This window comes from Bombus affinis, unplaced genomic scaffold (assembly GCF_024516045.1).
Source record: "Bombus affinis isolate iyBomAffi1 unplaced genomic scaffold, iyBomAffi1.2 ctg00000068.1, whole genome shotgun sequence".
NCBI lineage: Eukaryota > Metazoa > Arthropoda > Insecta > Hymenoptera > Apidae > Bombus > Bombus affinis.
Window position 1 is genome coordinate 191,382 of NW_026108822.1, and position 18,366 is coordinate 209,747.

The window sequence follows — 18,366 nt, forward strand, 5'->3', positions numbered from 1 at the left end:
ACGAATCGTTGACTTTTATCGCTTTCCTACTTACGTGTTACGGGTTTGTATTTGTCGAAAATTTCGACAATGTTCTGTCTATTAAAGAGAAATTACATTCGTCGTTCTCACATGTAAAGTTACTTCACCAATTAACATGGAACGCGCGTGTTTCGTAACACAGACAGCACTATCCTTTAAACCTTGCAGCGATAAATAGGTAATAATAATAATAATAATAAACCGATAATTAATACAATGTTTATGCTGTATAGAGTGTACTATATATCTATATAATAATCTATGTTTAATCTGTGCATTGAGGTTGAATGATAACTCCGACAAATGTGAATGAGAACTCTACGTGCGTAAATGAATTTCATTTTGTAGCCGACAGATGAAATTTAATAAATTATATATATAATTATATATATACTGACAAAATGTTATTTTCTATCTACTTTCTATTATCTAATTTTTATTTTAAAAATAACATTTTGCTAGTTTTAACTCGACTTAGTTCGCGAAAAAATCGAATTTGCAAATTTATCAAGTATACTTAAACGACGGTATGTTCCGGAATAAGTAGGACTAGATAATCGACAGGAGGTGGTTTCACGTGTGAAAATAAGTCGAAAACGTAAAATAACATTTCTTCGTAGAACGCTTTGTTTCCCAGAAAAATAAATTTGAAAATTTCTCATTTATTCGTTAACATTTATTATCTCGAAAATGAAGCCTTAAACGGGAACATGTTACTCCACATTTTCGACTTGTTTTCACACGTAAAATGACCTCCATGTCGATTATTCAGTCCCGTCCAGTCCGGAATTACCCACGTTCCGGTATGCTTGATAAATTTTCAAACTCAATTTTCTCGACAACCACGTCGAGAATGCAAAAATTTTTATGCTATATATATTTCATTTATATTTCCACGAAGAATCACGCGGTGCTTGCTTCTTCGTATCACTCGGCTCGGGCTCCGTACATCAAACTCGCACGTTGAACTATCTCCGCTATTTTTGTCTTTCTCATATCTATCTACATATTAAAACTACGCTGAGACAACTTCTTTTTCGTCTTTTCGAGTTTCCTTTGAAACAAGAAATAGAGATAATTTTTATTACGAAAGTCGATAACGTCGCTACGTTGTACTTGGCGTTTAATATCGAGTACTTATTACGAAGAAACTTGCTCGAGTCCTAAATGGGTCGTGTTGTTTTTCATTGGGGAAATTGATAAACGACGATGTGGAAGTAAAATAGTCGACAGGTCTCGTTCGTGCAACATCGCGACGATCGTTCAGACCACGCTGTTCTCGATACTGCAAACAACACGTGACGTCAAAAATGCATCGAATGCAAATTGGACAAATTGTGAATTTTTATAAATAAATAAAAAAAAAAAAAAAAACCATTGGGCTGAACATCTGACAGCACAGGCGGTATGACCCATGTTGAACCATGTTGATCGAAACGACGAAAGGTCACGCGTTAGCCTGCGTTGACAAAACGGTGCCACTTGAGTGGAATCATGCGATTTCTCTTACCGTATCGTCGTTTGATCCTTCCGTCGATTCTAATGGAAAATTGAAATTTCATTTCTGTTGCTTCTTAACAACACGACATAACGAGAAATCGAACGACTCGTTGTTATTTCATTTCGCTCTATCTCCTCGTTTTATTTATACATCTTTCGAAAAGCTATCGTCGATAGCGTTTTTAAACAGTTAACCGCGTTTCATGAATTAAACAGGTCGAGAAAAATGTTAATCTCGGTGTGTTTCATCTGTCGTATAATATAAAACATTACCATTTACCATAAAAATTCCAAATTTTAGTAAGAAGCGCTAAGAATGTTATTTAGTGGTACGTTCGCTTTGTCAGTAAAACTGAAAAATTTGATTTGTTCCTTTGTTATATCGGTTATTCCCTGTACAACGTATTCCTTTTTATAAACTCAGTTGATTATTTTCACCGATATATCGGCAATGCCCGAATTGTTTACGCAATTTTGTCTGCTTGCAAATTGAGTGGATGTTTTACTGCGTGTGTCCGGTATTCCCCGATAACGATCGAAATATAATACAGAAAATATAATGCGATTCAGTTTTTTGGTCGAATGTGTGTTGAATAAATTATCGAATATGCAATTCCACGAACACGAGCTTCGAAAGTTGCTCCACCATCTACGAGTTCAACCGTAAAACCTACGCTTCCTATCAAAAAACATTTCCCCAATTTTATACCAGTTATATCATTGATCGGATCCACTTCACGTTGCTGGTGTTAGATTTGCCAAGTGCCACTTTGTGCGATATTCTGTTTCGAGAAATACCACACTGGGAGGATCCACTGAATTTCTTCTATCTTTTCACATTTTTCTTGTTTACGAATTTTGTTATTTTGTTACAATTTTAACATTTTATGTGGGAAATAATTCATTTTTTCGAAGAAAAATGTAAGCCATCGTCATTTTGGTTTAACGTCGTCGTAAAACTTATAACAGGAACACGTAACACATTTTCTTTGTGTTCGACGTGTATACTCGTCGTCGCTTATTTTTATTTGCATTTTATTCACGTTGATTTCTAAAACTAAATTCCACGGTTAACTGGTTAACAGTACATCGCGCTTCGTGAATATTTCAATTCACTCTTCTATGCTAAGGAATCGCACGAGTCATCTGATGCGTCATTCGTCTATCATCTGACACGGACGAAGAAAGGAAGAATTTCTCGAGATTTTACGCAGAACGAAAATTTGTTTTTCGATATACGCTACAATTTTGTTTTTCTCATAGAGATTATACGAGAAAGTAAAATGTACTATTGTTCGTTTTATTCCGCGCGATTCTCAACTTTTATAATCTCGCGTAACGTAACAAAGCATTGCAAAAAGAAATAAAAAGGTGGAAAAGTAAAAACTGAAAAATATGTTGCACGTAGAAATTTCTTACGATTTCTCTTCAAACTTTGAAAATTTGGATTCAAATTAACGCGATATAGTATCATTTACATGTACAGTTTAGTTGATAACAAACTAACAGCAAACAAAGCAATGTTTATCGATGTTTTACGAAATTTATTTATTACACGACTTATATTTGTGTGACTTTTTCTTCGTAATTTCGTAATTGATTGTTATTCTGGGTGTTTAGATATTTTTCATTCTGTCCACAGTTTCCACTCGGTCGTATCTTCCTTTCGTTAACAAACTTTCTCGAGTTTGAGGAAAATATGAGAGAACCGTTACTTTATATGCAAGTTTCCTTCTTCGAACGTTAAAAGTTCGAAATTTTCTTCAAGCATCAGGAGTATTTTCATTTGTCGAAACGAGGACGAAATTGGGGTATAAAACTTGGCGAGCGCTGCAGCATCGAGAATTAATGATATTGTGCTTCAACTTAATTTATCGCCATGAAAATGCTGGTCTGCACTTAGTCGACCACGAACTTTTACTATTTCGGACTTTTTCCTCCTAATATTTTATATTGGGTTGGCAACTAAGTGGTTGCGGATTTTATCATTAGGTGGCACTGACAAAATCCGCAATCACTTAGTTGCCAACCCAATATTATCGTTCCATCTGAAACTTCTATTATTTAAAGCATCGTATTAAACCTTGTGTCCGAGTACAATGTTTCCAGTAATATTATACAGGTTGGTTGGTAACTGGTGGTACAAACGGAAAGGGGGTGATTCTACGCGAAAAAGAAGTCGAAAATATAGAATAAAAATTTTTCGTTTGAGGCTTCGTTTTCGAGAAAATCGACTTTGAATTTTCGCTCGGTACGCGTGCACTTTATCACGTCTCGTTATAACGGACCTCACTGTACATCGTTGTCTCGATGGATATTATCGCAGTTTAAGTTTGTTTTTGCCGTAACGGAAAATTAGGAATACATAATGAAATAACATGAAGTAATCATAAAGTTTATTGTTACAAAAATTGCTGAAAGTGTTGCCCATTCTGTCCAACACATACTTCTGCTCTTCTAATTAAATTTCTATGAACACTTTCTAACGCATTCGTTTGTTTTAAAGTATGAAAGGCTACAATAATCTTTTCTTTCAATTGCTCGAAAATAAAACCTCGAACGAAAAATTTTTATTCTATATTTTCGACTTCTTTTTTCGCGTAGAATCACCCCCTTCCCGCTTGTACCACCAGTTACCAACCACCCTGTATGTTGGGTTGTCCGGAAAGTGTCTTTCTTTCAAAGAGACGTCTTTTTCAACGACGCATCTTTATACAAACATAAAACCTAATCTGTCGAACATTGTGATCTTTAGTTTGATAAAACAAAACGGATCATAGGTAATTCGATAAAATAATATAAAACGGAAAATGTGCATCCATTATTTCCTTATGGAACGAAAGAAACTTTTCGGACTACCTAATAGTTTCGTATTGCCATAAACGGAGAAAATTCGAACTTTCTAAGTAACGTAAACTAAAACTCGAAATTCGTTAAAGTAAAATTGAGGAAAAATCAAATATTGTGCATAGTAACTTTCTAAATTTTTATGTACAATGTTCGTCGTAATAATATCAACGATAGAATATAATCAGAAGAGTACGCGTGCGATAAATTCGATCGTGCGTTTAAAAAGAAATAAATGAAAATTTCAATAAGAACGTAGTTGGCGATTTAATAGAATTTCAATAGAATTTCAATAATGGACAAGAATTTCGTTATTTGTCCGGTAACGTCGTTGTGTCCATTTTCGTAAAAGCCAGATTACGATTGCACGTTTTTCTCGATTCGAAGCTTCGTCGAGTTTAATCCGGCGACCGGTTTAGGCTACAGTATGTTTCAAATTTCCAGCCCTTTGTATGCAGAAAAATCATTCGACCCGATGAACCGCGTGAAATGTAGAAGTTCACTGATTCAGCGAACGAAAATAAATCGCATGTAATATTAAATCGATATCGTCGACCTGAGGGCGAACTTTCTCTTTGGAATCTCGTATCTTGGACACGTCGAATCAAACTTTCGAAATTCGATATTTCCACCGATTCAATGCTACTCGTATGACTTTGATATTTGTCGATACAGCCCGGTACACGTGTAACGACATTTGCGACTTCGACGCATGGAAAATCCGTCTCGCAAAATGTGCGCTAGCCTGTGCTGAGCTGGTGAATGATTGCCACGTTAGAACGAAGTAGCTTCAATAAATAATTGATATGCAGCGAAATAAAGAAAGTTGTGGCAAAGTAAAAATTTTAATGTAAATCTTTCGATGGATTCAAAGGCGTAATAAAAAAAGGTAATAAAAAGATTTCGAAGCAGAACTAGATTATTTGAAATTCTCTGACGAAAATGATACGATAGAAGGTCCTTTAGTGCGGAAATTACGTTACAGAATTTTTTCGAATGGAAAGAACACAATGTAGTTATTGATTTTGAAGAACGTTCCATAAAATATTGAGTTACTTAAGCTGCTTATATTTTGATTTTTGAAAATAAGCAAACGCGTATTGTTTATCATTTTATTGTTAACTTATTTATTCCATCTTTTCTATTATTCGTTATTTAATATTAAAAATTACACTTATTTTCTTAAAGTTGATTCATATAATTATCATGCTTTCTTTTATGAATTAATTGAATGTTAACGCGTCGCGTAATTTATAAGTATTAAGAAAAATCGTTTATTCGAGTACATTATTCACCTGGTGTAATGTCACTCTATTAAGAAGCACGAAAGAATATATTCTTGTTCGATTTATCACGAAAAATAAAATCTTGCACGTGTGTACAAGCTGTTGGTTTCATCCAAAAACTACGACGCATGGGATAGAGAAACAGATATATATGCAAATGCACGTAATATATAAGAGAAAAACGTATGTACGAGTCCATAAATCGAAGTACGAACTGAAGAGGGAAATTTAAATTTTATCGAAAATTCTACTTCTAATCGACGTCTGCGTAAGATACGAGGACTAGCTGTTGGCGAGATACGGAAGCAATTTGTAGGTTCGATTTTAACGTCTAATAACTTCCAATGGCTGTCTGATATCCGCACGGTAACATTTCCAACGAAATAACGAGAGCGATTCGCAAAAGAAAATATCGACTCGCAACATTCGTTCTGGGCACGTGCTGCGTGAGCGCGTCTGCGTAATCCGTTTTTAACGGGCGAAAAAGTCAGTGTTATTGCTAAAACGAACGTACTAGGAAAAAAGTAGCGAAGCGTAGAACTTTAAAAATAAAACAACATTTTTCCACGTTATATTCCTTCTGATATTTACGAAGCCTTCGTGTGCCAAAAGAATCTGACATTCTAATGTGACAATAAACAGGAAATCTTTTAAGCAAAAAGAAAAAAAAAATACATATATCTCGAGTTCTCAGTGGGATTAGGGGCGTGTAACGAATCTTCATTTAGATTAACCATTGTTGTTATACGATATGCATGATATTTACTGGTACCGATATGATTACAGTACCGATATGGTACAGAGTTTGACAAGTAACCGTGGCAATTAGATACTCGAGATGCCAATGACAATGATCTTAGGTTCAATAACGAATCCACGGTCAAAGGGATAACAAATACGTCTTCTTCCAAAGTCTAAGTCGTACTGAGCTTACTTGTCCACAATTCAAGTGTAACTCAACTTACTTGTCTACGATATAAGTAGAACTCAACTTACTTGTCTACAGTATAAGTAGAACTCCCTCAGTCCAAATGGAACTGCACTTATATACTCGTCTCTGTACCCCTCGGGTCAACTATATTTTTAAGGAGATCTATACAATTACTCCATAGCTTTGTTAGGTAAAAACGTCCATGCCATGACCGTGGCTACGTTTAGCGACCAGTTGTGTCACTTCGAGCCCAAGCCTACTGTCATAAATCTCGGGTAAACATAGTCGGATTAAATCATAAACAACTACTTCTGAGTTTTATTATTTAAGTGCAGCTATAATAAAAAGTCTAGACTAAAGTATTGGGGGTCTTCCCAAAAATTCCAAAAGAAAGGCCCCGATGTCCTTTTATCTCCAACATGTATATAGGAGAAATAAAATAGTATAGTAATTTTTTAATTGCACACTAAATTAGTATTAAATTCCATACGATATTTTCAAAGATCTTGTATCTTTGAATCTATCAGATTTGTTTTTAGATACAAAAGAAAATTAATAAAAATGTGACTTATTTTTATTCATTCTTTTGTACTGTTCGATCGTTCTCCACTATGATACGGTTTCAACGAAGAAACGTTTTATTTATGTTCAAGTGAGAATTTACCTAAATCAAGATGAGAAGCCCGAATGTGAATGTGACGGCAAACTATGGCGAGCTTCAAATCGTCATAGAGGAAAGCACATCGGGCGAAGAGGAAGAGGAAGGGCGAAGGAACGAGTCGCCTCCGCGTGGCATGGATAATGTATGTTTTTTTTTCTTTTTATTTATTAGAATATTTACAATCAATTCTCGTTGAGAATTTTCAGTAACTTAGTTTGGCGTGATACAATGACATGGATTATAATAGTTTTATATTGTTGGTTCTAGTAGAAACTAAGGATTTAATCTAGAGGGTATTTTCTTTTTAGTCTGCGGATCTGGTCCGTCGTGTCCAGTAGTTGGGTGACTAGTGGGTTGTGGTGGTTGTTGACTCTTGTGTTATATCTGCTTCTGAACTTGTGTATTTCATCTTTGACTGTAGGTATCTTGAGGTCGCGGTGGATTGTTTCGTTGGTAACATACCAGGGTGCATTTAATAGGGATCTTAGCGTTTTCGATTGGAAGCGTTGGAGTATTTCAATGTTGGAATTACTTGCTGTTCCCCATAGTTGGATTCCGTAGGTCCAGACAGGTTTTATTACGGCCTTGTAGAGGGTTATTTTGTTCTGTATGTTTAGTTTGGAGCGTCGGCCCGTGAGCCAATAGAATTTTCTTAGTTTTTCCTTTAATTGCTTTGATTTCTCTGAGATATGTTTTTTCCAAGTTAGCCTCCTGTCCAGGGTCATGCCCAGGTATTTTACGGAGTCCTTGCTTGGGATTATTGTGTTGTTAATGGTGACCTGGGGGCAGGTTTGTTTTCGGAGCGTGAAGGTTACATGAGAGGATTTTTTTTCGTTTATTTTGAAGCCCCATTTTTGGAACCACTTTTCCATGGTGTCGAGACTTCGCTGGAGAGTGGATGAGGCAATTGTCGGGTCTGCGTGGGTAGCTAATAGTGCTGTATCGTCGGCAAATGTTGCTATTGTTACCTCGTTTGATATAGGTAAGTCGGCAGTGTAGATGGAGAACAGTAGGGGTCCGAGGACACTACCTTGGGGTATGCCGGATTCTATTGGGAATGTTACGGAAGAGGCGCCTAGGCATTTAACTATGAATTGTCTGTTGGTTAGGTAGGATTTTAAGATGGAGTAGTATGGATGGGGTAGGATTTTTTTAAGCTTGTAGAGTAGCCCTTCATGCCATACTTTATCGAATGCCTGTTGGATGTCTAGGAATACGGCTGAGCAGTATTTTTTCTTTTCAAGGGTTTGGCTGATCATGTGGATTATGCAGTGGATTTGCTCTACTGTTGAGTGTTGTTTTCGGAAGCCGATTTGGTGGTCTGGGAGTGTTTTCAATTCTTCTAGGAGTGGGAGGAGACGATTCCTGAGCATTCTCTCGAATAGTTTAGACAGGGTAGGTAAAAGACTGATTGGGCGATAGGAGGTGGTTTCATATTTTGGTTTACCGGGTTTAGGGATGAGGGTGATTAGTGAGATTTTCCAAGCCTTGGAAAAGTGTTGAAGGCGGAGGATAGCGTTAAAGATTGATGCGACGAGTGCAATCCCTTTTATGGGAAGTTCCTTGATTGCTTTATTTCCTATTAGGTCGTGACCTGCTGCTTTCTTGGGGTTTGGCCGACTGATTGCTTGTATAATCTCTGCAGAAGTGATGGGCTCAATAGGAGGGGACATTTGGAAGGGAGTGTGCAGGTATTCGGTAACGTCTGCAGCAGCTACGGAGGAATGGAGTTTGAATACTTCAGACAAGTGTTTGGCAAATAGGTTGGCTTTTTCTATAAGGCTACGCGCCCATCCGCCTTGCGGGCGGCGGATTGGAGGTATTATTTGTGGGGGGCGCGTGAGTTTCCTGGAGGCCTTCCATAGTGAGTAGTTGGAGTCGGCTGTGGGGGACAAGCTGGCGAGATATTTGTGAAAACAGTCATTATTGTAGTTTTTTATGGTTTTGGATAGTTTTCTAGTTGCGTTGTTTAGTTTGCGTTTGTCCTCCGGTGTTCTATGGGTCTGCCATACTCTTCTTAGTCTACGTTTTTCTGCTATTTTTTTTAATATGTACTGGGGATATTCGTGTTTGCTGATGGACGTTATTGCCGGTGTGGAGAAGCGGATAGCGTTTATTATGCTCGTGTTTAGGTATTCCGTGGCTGCTTCGATTTCTTCGTTGGCTTTTAGTGAAGTTGAGGCTGAAGTTGTGTGTGTGAAGATTTCTCTAAAGAGCTGCCAGTTGGTGTGTTGGTTATGAATGGAGCCATTAGGTGTATTCTCGATGATAGTTGAACTGACTGTTACTATCACGGGGGAATGATCAGAGGAGAGATCAGCCGAGGAATTGATTTGGACGTGTCTTGACGAGATATTTTTAGTTATGATGAAATCAAGGAGATCGGGTATTTTGTTTGTGTCGGTGGGCCAGTGTGTGGGTTCGTATGTGGTAAGGTAGTTGAGGTTATTGGTTATTATGCTGTTGAGGAGGTTTTTACCTCTTACTGTAACTAGTCTGCTGCCCCATTGGGTGTGTTTGGCGTTGTAGTCTCCTCCGGCTATGAATCTATTGCCCAGGGTGTCCAGGAAGTTGTCGAAGTCTTCTTTGGCGATGGAGTGTCTGGGAGGGCAGTATACAGCTGAAGTGGTGATTGTACCATGACAGTCTTCTATTGCTACGTTTGTTGCTTGGAGGTAGTCTTTCTGGAATGGTGGAAGTTCGTAGTGCTTGATGTTTGATTTGATTATTATTCCGGTGCCGCCGTGGGCCTTTCCGCTGGGGTGTTGTGTGTGGTAGAAGTTGTAGCCGTGTATTTTGACGTAGTTTTTGTCGGTGAAGTGGGTTTCGGATATGAGCATCACATCGATTTGCTGTTGTTTTAAGAATAGTTCTAGTTCAAATTTGTGCTGAGCTAGACCGTTGGCGTTCCACAGAGCTATTCGCATTGGTTTTATTTTGCTTCTGTGCGTATGAATTTGTCCATGAAGAGTGTGAGTAGTGACAGCAAGTTGTTAATTTGCTCAGTTTGCTTCTCGATAAGTTTTTCGAGTCTGGTAAAGTTGTCTGTGTTTTGTGGGGTGGGAATTCTATTTTCTGTGTGTACAATGTGTGTTTTCGAGTTGTTTACGTTTCCTTGCGTTGCCTGCGCATAGGATACTGTTGGTGTAGTGAGTTTTTGGGGTTTAGGTTCTTGTATGGTTATGTCCTTGGGTCTCAGTTTCGGATACACTATATTATGTAGTGTTTGTAGGCTGAGCATCCTTTGTAGTTCGCAGGATGCTCTCCTTGACAGTGGATACACTTGGCGGGGGTTTCCGGGGATTTAGTGCATTGGTCAGTGGGGTGATTACCTGCACATTTTACGCACCGGAAGTTGTGATTGCAGTATTTCTGCGTGTGGCCGTACCTTTGGCACCTCTTGCATTGTATTATTTCTTTCTTTACAAGAGGTGGCTCGAACTTAACTATGGAGTTCATCAGCCGATTGATATTGTAGATTTCTTTATTGTTTGTTTTTTGTTTTAGGTCTATAAAAAATAAGGATAGTGGGTTTTTTGTGATTCTATGCCTAATGTTACTGATGTTAGTTACTTCGTGGCCGTGATTTGACAATTCGCATTTTAGTTCGTCTAGATCGACTGAGTGATGGATATTGCGTAGCACCACTCGAAATGGTCTTTCTTGTTTGAGCTGGTATGTATGGAATTTAGCGTTTAACGTTTTTAATAGCTTGGTTAACTTTCTATAGGCGTCTGGGTGGGTCGGCAGTATTTTCACGTGGTTGTTGTTAATCTTTAACTTGTAGTCCTCTTTGCTGATGTCTTTTTCGATAGTCTTAATCATTGACTGTATGTCGATTACGTCGTTAATGAATATCGGTGGGGGAGGGGGAATTCTTTGAGTATGGAGATTATTTACCTTTTCGGTTGTAATCATGGAGTCTTCCGTGGACTCCAGTATTGAAAATCTATTGTAGGTGGTCACCTGGCTGGCTGATGGTTTAGTTTGACTCTTGTTTACATTTGTCTTGGTTGGTTCGAGCTTTCGTTTTTTCGTGTGATGGTCGTTTACCAGGATAGATGTGTTGCCCTCTTGCCACGGGGGAGGAAAAATGGCGGTGTTATAATTTAGCTCCGGGGAGCCTGTTGGGAATGATAGAGCCATCATCGAGCTAGTTAATTCAGTGTGAAAGAACTAGTCGAGAGGCTGTTAACCCCTGGCTAGGTTAGTTGGATTCGCTTTCGACAGATGGGCGTCACGTGGAATTTTGTGAACTTCACAGGGCACTGGACACACGTCTGCACGTCTCGGCACTCAGCAGCAACTGGATGGTCACGTGCTGCTTTGTGAACATTGCCGGGCACTGGACACACGTCTGCACGCCTCGGCACTCACGAACGAACCGGATAATGTATGTGATAATGTATTTTTAGTGTATCCTGTTAGCTTAACAAAACATAACGTTGTTCAACGTTTGCATAATATATTTAAAGAAAAAGATTGATCGTACTTTCTGATCTGAAAAAATAGCTCTGTTTATACATTATACATTATACATGTGTATGGGAATTAACTAGTGTCTATATAGTTTCACACTGACAAAATAGTTTCGAGTTACTTAAAAATAGTTGCTTGATTCAAGCAACTGTACGCGTTAACAAAATAGTTTCAAGTAACTTGAAAATAGTTGCTTGATTCAGGTAACTTGACCAATCTGAATCATCATAAAAACTTGGAAGGATATTTCAAGCAAAATTACAGATTCACATTGGTAAAATAATAGGTTCACATTGACAAAATGGTTTCGAATTGCTTGAATTCAAATCGTTTGACGAAGCAACATGACTAATCTGAATAGTTTAATTGTCATCTTTATCCAAGACTCGCATAGTCAATCGAGCCATTCGGAAATCACATTGACCAACTCCAAAATTGAAAAGTAGAGAAAAGTAATTACAAGTATCGCAAGTGGTGAGACAATATGCGATAAAAATGAAAAGATGAGCGTGGCATTAAGCTCTAAGGAACTAGAGGTTTTGTGAGAATCAATCGTGTACTTGGACGATGAAATTGCGAAATTGTGAGATTGTCCAAAGATGAAGTTGGTCAATTTGACTTTCGCCAGGCTCGATCGTCACTACGACAGTTCTCGCGTATCGAAACTATCTTGATGTTTGTGTGGACAGGTGAGACGAATGAGCGATCGTGGCGGAGAAGGATCGGGACATTCGGTCGTTACGATGGAAGCAGAGCTACCGACTTTGTTTCGCCGTCGCGAATCAGTCGCCTGTTTTCCTTTTGGAGGCGTGACTAGAATATTACCAACTCGGCGAGACCCAGCGTCCAGAATGTCCGCACCACCGAGCGGTAGAAGAAATACGCACTATCTTCGGTTGGACATTATGGACGACATCGCATACCTAAGAGCGAGGGAGGTAAGGATCTTTCGTTTATTTTTGTTGAAGTGATCACCACTTCTAGGAAAACTCCACATCTGGTCTTTTTAGCTTTCTCAAGCGCTGAAGCCATCGACAGCATATAGACAAAGGAATAGCAGGGAGGCAGACCCAATACGGTAGACAGGCGACGTTGGCTTCGGGGTTCTCAGTCATAAAGTAACACTGCTAGCGTGCGGATCTGGACCAGCTCAAATTGTATTCCTGTATTTCATTATTAAGTCAAATATATACTTTGTATCTTACACTTTATCCACACGTTTTTCTCTCTTCTCAACAGGTTATGGGCCCAGGGCCATATATAATATAATGGGATGTAATATTAGCAGTAAGTATTTAGGATTAATTTATATTTATTATTTTTTTTAATAATCGAATCGTATTCTTACGTTTGAAAATAATGCACGTTTTAGCCTATTCAAGATCCTGATCCAGTTATTAATTGTGACCTTATGGATGGCCGCGATGCTTTCCTTACAATGGCTAGAGAAAGACATTATGAATTCTTTTCCTTAAGGCGCGCGAAATTTAGTTCTATGTCTATGCTATACGAATTGCACAATCAAGGTCAAGACAAGTTTGTCTATACTTGCAATAATTGTAAGAGCCATGTAGAAACAAGATATCATTGTACGGTTTGTGATGTAAGTATTAAAACAATCATCTGTAAACATGTATCATCCAATTTTCAAACAATCTAATGTTATTATTTATTATGCTAGGATTTTGATCTGTGTATAAGCTGTAAAGAAAAAGACGGTCATCCTCATCATATGGAAAAACTTGGTTTAGATTTGGATGATGGTTCATCGCCGGCCGATGCTAAACAAGCTAATCCACAGGTAAAAATATATTTTTATTAACTGAATATATTAATAATTTTGCTATGAATATTTATAATAAATATTTTTATTTTATAATAGGAGGCGCGTAAACTTTCAATTCAAAGATGTATTCAATCGTTGGTGCACGCGTGCCAATGTAGAGATGCTAACTGTCGTTTAACAAGTTGTCAAAAGATGAAGAGAGTAGTAACGCATACTAAAGTTTGCAAACGAAAAACGAACGGTGGCTGTCCAATCTGTAAACAATTAATAGCGTTGTGCTGTTATCATGCTAAACACTGCCAAGAGACTAAATGTCTTGTTCCATTCTGTTCGAACATCAAACATAAGCTGAAACAACAACAGCTTCAACAGCGGCTACAGCAAGCGCAGTTGTTAAGGTAAATACGTCAGTAGTAGTGGCAGTGGTAGTAGTAGTAGTAGTAGTAGTAGTAGTAGTAGCAGTAGCAGTAGTAGTAGTAGTAGTAGTAGTAGTAGTAGTAGTAATAGTAGTATTAGTAGTAATAGTAGTATTAGTAGTAATAGTAATAATAATAATAATAATAATAATAATAATAATAATAATAATAATAATAATAATAATAATAATAATAATAATAATAATAATAATAATAACAACAGCAGCAACGTTAGAATAATAATTTCCAAAGATAACTAGGTGTATGTATATCCTATGTATATAAGTTAGGTGTATATCTTTCTTTTTAATGTGTTTCAGGAGACGAATGGCTGCAATGAATAGCAGACCCACAGGTCCAGTGGGAGCGATGCAATCCGGACAACAGAGTTCAAATGTTACTATGACCACAGGTGTTGCTATGAAACCAGGTGTCAGTCCTACTAATTTACCTTCGCCACATCAACCTGGAATAGGATTGAAACCTGAAACTCAAACGCCACCTGCTCACGTTCTCCAAGTTGTTAAGCAAGTACAAGAAGAAGCTGCACGGCAACAAGTACCGCATGGTTATGGTAAAGTAACGCCAGGTGGTGGAGTTGGTGCTGGAGTTGGCGTAGGAGGACAAACAGGTGGCGTAATGCCACCACCTCCTATGCAACGTCCAATGCCTGTACAAATGCCAAATCCTGGCGGTACACATCTTATTCCAATGGATCAATGGACAGCAAGGTGAGTTATTGAATATAATAATTAAAATACCGTACACATATATGTATATAAAAAGAGGTATTAAAGCTACACCTTTATTTACAGTAGGTATCAGCCAAGTGCACTGATGCAACAGAATCCTGGTTTGAGACAGCAAACGCCGCAACAGTTAATGCAACAGCAGCAACAACATCAAGGGCTGCCAGCAATAGCTATGGGAGGACAGATGCCTAGGCAAGCTGGAGTTCTCGGTGGTCCGGTTAATCAAGTTGGTCCTCAAACTCAAAGCAACATGCACAAGCATGTATTGCAGCAACTTATGCAAACTCTAAAGAATCCCCATACTCCTGAACAACAAAACCAAATACTTCAAATACTCAAAAGCAATCCACCGATTATGGCTGCTTTTATCAAACAACGGGTATGACGATTAATTTCTTCTATATTATTTGTCTGCTGACATTTTCGATTTTAATAATTTCTATTACCATATAATTTTTTAAATTAATAGGCACTCGCTCTAAATCAACAACAAAGTGGTCAATACGGTGGAGGAGTGGGCGGACCTTTGGGTCCTAATCAGCCGCAGCAACAACCTGCTCTGCAGCATATAATGTCTCAGCAGCAGCAGCACCACCACCACCACCACCACCAACAACAACAACAACAGCAAGGCAGAATGCAAATACAGGCAATGCTAAATCAACAGCAGCAACAACAGCAGCAACAGCAGCAACCTGTTCAACAGCAACCACCACAATGGTATAAATAGCAAATGCTAGTATTGCAAAGGCACCAGCACCCGTCGCAGCAGCAACAACACCCGCAGCAGCAGCAACAGCAGCAGCAACAACAACAACAACAATTTACACAACCACCAGCACCGCCTTACGGTCAACAGCGACATATAAGGCCGCCCCTTCTCGGTAAGAATTATTTAATTCTGGAGAAAACGAGATTCGTCGAGCCGCTTGGTTCGTGGTCTAACGCTTGCCACGATTCCGCGTATTCTTCTCCAGGTTATGGTGGCTTTAGCGAACAAGGATACGGTCAACCTGGCTTAAAACCAACACCACCTCCGGTACCTTCTCCGCAAGGTGTGATGGGGCCTCCAGGGATTTCTGTACAGCAACAATTAATGCAGTCCGTTCGATCTCCACCGCCAATTCGTTCTCCTCAACCAAATCCTTCCCCACGACCGGTTCCTTCTCCACGTAATCAGCCAGTTCCTTCTCCTCGATCAGGGCCGGTGCCATCGCCTCATCACCATCCACCTCATGGTACACCAACACATTCACCGGCTCATGAACTCGGTGGGCCAAGTGAAATGATGCTTTCGCAGCTGAGTGGTGGAACTGGTGCACCGACTGGTCACCCGGGTACCATGCCACATCATCCATCTCCAGTTCCACCACCCACTAGTGGCACAGACTCGAGTGAAGTGACGCCCATGACGCCACAAGATCAACTTTCAAAATTTGTCGAAGGATTGTAGTGACTATTAGTGAAGTCGGTTAACACGAGTGACTATGTTAGTGGGCGAACGATGATCTTGCATCGTATGTCAACCGTTTAGAAAGAACGGTCGCTGTTCCACCTCTCTGTCATGAGAACAGAGAGAGTAACTTCCATCCGTTCTGCGTTCCTAGCTTCGTGGAGATCAGGTACAACTACTTACGTCCGGTACACTGACCAAGTGCTGATGTTCAGAGACGGGTCAGAGTACCACTGGTGCGACCAAATTAATCCCGGATGACGCGTTTCCTTTTTCTATCTCCGAGTTAAGGTGCAGGAGCGATACAGCGTGTTGTGGTGCTGCTTAGATGCTCCGCGAAGATTCTACAGCTGGCTCAATGGACATTTGAACTTACGTTATTGTATTCTCGTATCTCAACCTCGGCTCCCCAATTGCGAACCAGTGGAACGACGAGAAACAATTAATTTGAAACTATACACACATGAAATCAAGAGAGACTATTAATACTTTATCCCCTAATACACATACATATACAAAAGAAACACACACTATGTCTCTGCCCAAACTTTTATTCCCCTTACACATGACTTTTTCATCTATATCACCTTCCCTCGCTGCTGCTCGTGCAGGCTGAGTGAAATCGTACAAATGTGTTGTGTATACTTAACGTTAATTAATAATTAATAGTTCAAATATTATTAGCGTAGCGATTATATGCAGTTATTATATACCACTATTATTATTATCGTGACAAGATGCAAAGTATATAACAAGAAAAAAAAACGAACTGTATGAAAATGGAAAGATATTGAAAAAGAAATCAACAACATTGTATGTAAGGAAGGGAGAAAAGAATTTAGTGGAAAGTTAAGTAATGTTAACTTAGGTTAATTTGTTATTAAGAGATCGCAACGGTTGCCGAAGGTTGTGCCGAAACCTTAGCACCATTAAATTTTATGGATCATTCTGAAATTAACCTTCAAAATAATCTGCTAAATTGTCCTATGGGAAAGAAACCTAATAACAGGACAGGCGAGACAACGCGGATTAACGGTGTCGCAACCAAAAAGTAGAAATTCACAAGCTTACTAATGGGAGGATTTATAAATCGTGTTAATTTTGACAACAAAAGTTTTTCAAACCGAGGGTCCAACATGTACAGTTCAATCAAAATATGTAGCTACGAAGCGTAATCGAAAAGGACCCTCGCATGAAAATCGTTCTGTACATACTATACTATTATTACGATAATAATAACGATTATTATTAATTTCCCTGTCTATTATGAATTTATTATTATTATTATTATTGCTATTATATATAATTCTTATTGATTCTTAATTATTATAATTACTATTATTACTCTACTACTACTACTATTATTATTAATAATATTATTTTTATTATTATTCTTCTTATTATTATTACCATTATTACTATTAATATTATCACGAAAGAAAAATTCAAAACATATAAGTATAGTGTTAATATTCGGGAAAAAAGCGAGAAAGGGATCCACACACACGCGTTATAATTATAATAGGATATCTCTGTGCACGATAAACCCGAGAAAAGGAAATACAAATACAGATACAAGTACACATACATACCGAAGTATGTGACTATGCCAGTGCTGTATCATAGTAAACTGTAAGTGTAAATTTTCCTCTCTCTTTTTTCTTCGATACCTATTTAAATGACTAGTTGGTAACGAATGATGCGTGAAGGTGTACTTCTGAAGTCCGTTTCGTCGGATATTTTTTAAATACACGATGTACAATGTAGCCACCATGTAACCAAGCTATAACCGATTTAATCATAATCAGAATCATTAATGGCACATGCAACCGGTGTAAGATTCATATTTAAACGTGGCGTTTCCGTCGACGAAAGCGCGGTCCGATTCGAAACAAAAAGCCAGAGAAATCATGACCCGTTTGAGAGACACGTTACCTCTTGAAAAATGTATTTGACTCATTCTGATACATTTATCATCAGATATATCTATATACATATAACATCGTACATTTCCATTTGTCTTATATACATCGGTACCCTTTGAATTCGTTATAAAAGAAGGCAAAAAGCATTTTTCTTTTTTTTTTATAAAAATAAAGAAAGAATCTAACGAACGATTGGCGAATGTTTTTTGCCTTGAAAATTTTAATCGCGGGGTTGGACGGGGGTAAGTTTAACGAGAATGGTTCGTTTAAGATAACCGGTTTTCTTTCACTCAATTAAGTTCCAAATTC

At 38.3% G+C, this 18,366-nt stretch overlaps 1 protein-coding gene and 1 pseudogene across 1 annotated transcript in view; both read left to right on the plus strand.

Moving 5' to 3' along the window:
- Positions 1-18,366, plus strand: part of LOC126926970 (uncharacterized) — a 154,057-nt gene that overhangs the window by 109,733 nt on the left and 25,958 nt on the right. The gene's annotated exons all lie outside the window — the stretch shown is intronic.
- Positions 1,332-17,394, plus strand: LOC126927022 (histone lysine acetyltransferase CREBBP-like; annotated as a pseudogene).